Genomic DNA, 749 nt, shown 5'->3' with positions numbered 1-749 from the left:
ACGTATAACCATGGAATCGGCAGGCACAGTAAGAAACCGGCCTACCGAGAGTGATGTTTCATCGTTCTCAGGTCGTTCTGTTTCCAGGGTACGACAATGATCCTTCCGCAGGTTCACCTACGGAAACCTTGTTACGACTTCTCCTTCCTCTAAATCATAAGGTTTAATGGACTTCTCGAGACGTCGCAGACGGCAAACCACCCATGTCAACGCGTGCTGATGAATCGCACTTACTAGGAATTCCTCGTTGAAGACCAACAATTGCAATGATCTATCCCCATCACGATGAAATTTCAAAGATTACACGGGCCTGTCGGCCAAGGTGTGAACTCGTTGAATACATCAGTGTAGCGCGCGTGCGGCCTAGAACATCTAAGGGCATCACAAACCTGTTATTGCCTCAAACTTCCTTGGCCTAAACGGCCATAGTCCCTCTAAGAAGCCGGCCGTGAAGAGATGCCTCCACGTAGCTAGTTAGCAAGCTGAGTTCTCATTCATTAACGAAATTAACCAGACAAATCGCTCCACCAACTAAGAACGGCCATGCACCACAACCCATAGAATCAAGAAAGAGCTCTCAGTCTGTCAATCCTTACTATGTCTGGACCTGGTAAGTTTCCCTGTGTTGAGTCAAATTAAGCCGCATGCTCCACTCCTGGTAGTGCCCTTCCGTCAATTCCATTAAGTTTCAGCCTTGCGACCATACTCCCCCCCGGAACCCAAAAACTTTGATTTCTCATAAGGTGCCA

This window comes from Brassica napus, unplaced genomic scaffold (genome assembly GCF_020379485.1).
Source record: "Brassica napus cultivar Da-Ae unplaced genomic scaffold, Da-Ae ScsIHWf_1816;HRSCAF=2452, whole genome shotgun sequence".
Classification (NCBI taxonomy): Eukaryota; Viridiplantae; Streptophyta; class Magnoliopsida; order Brassicales; family Brassicaceae; genus Brassica; species Brassica napus.
Note: the sequence above shows the minus strand (reverse complement) of the source record.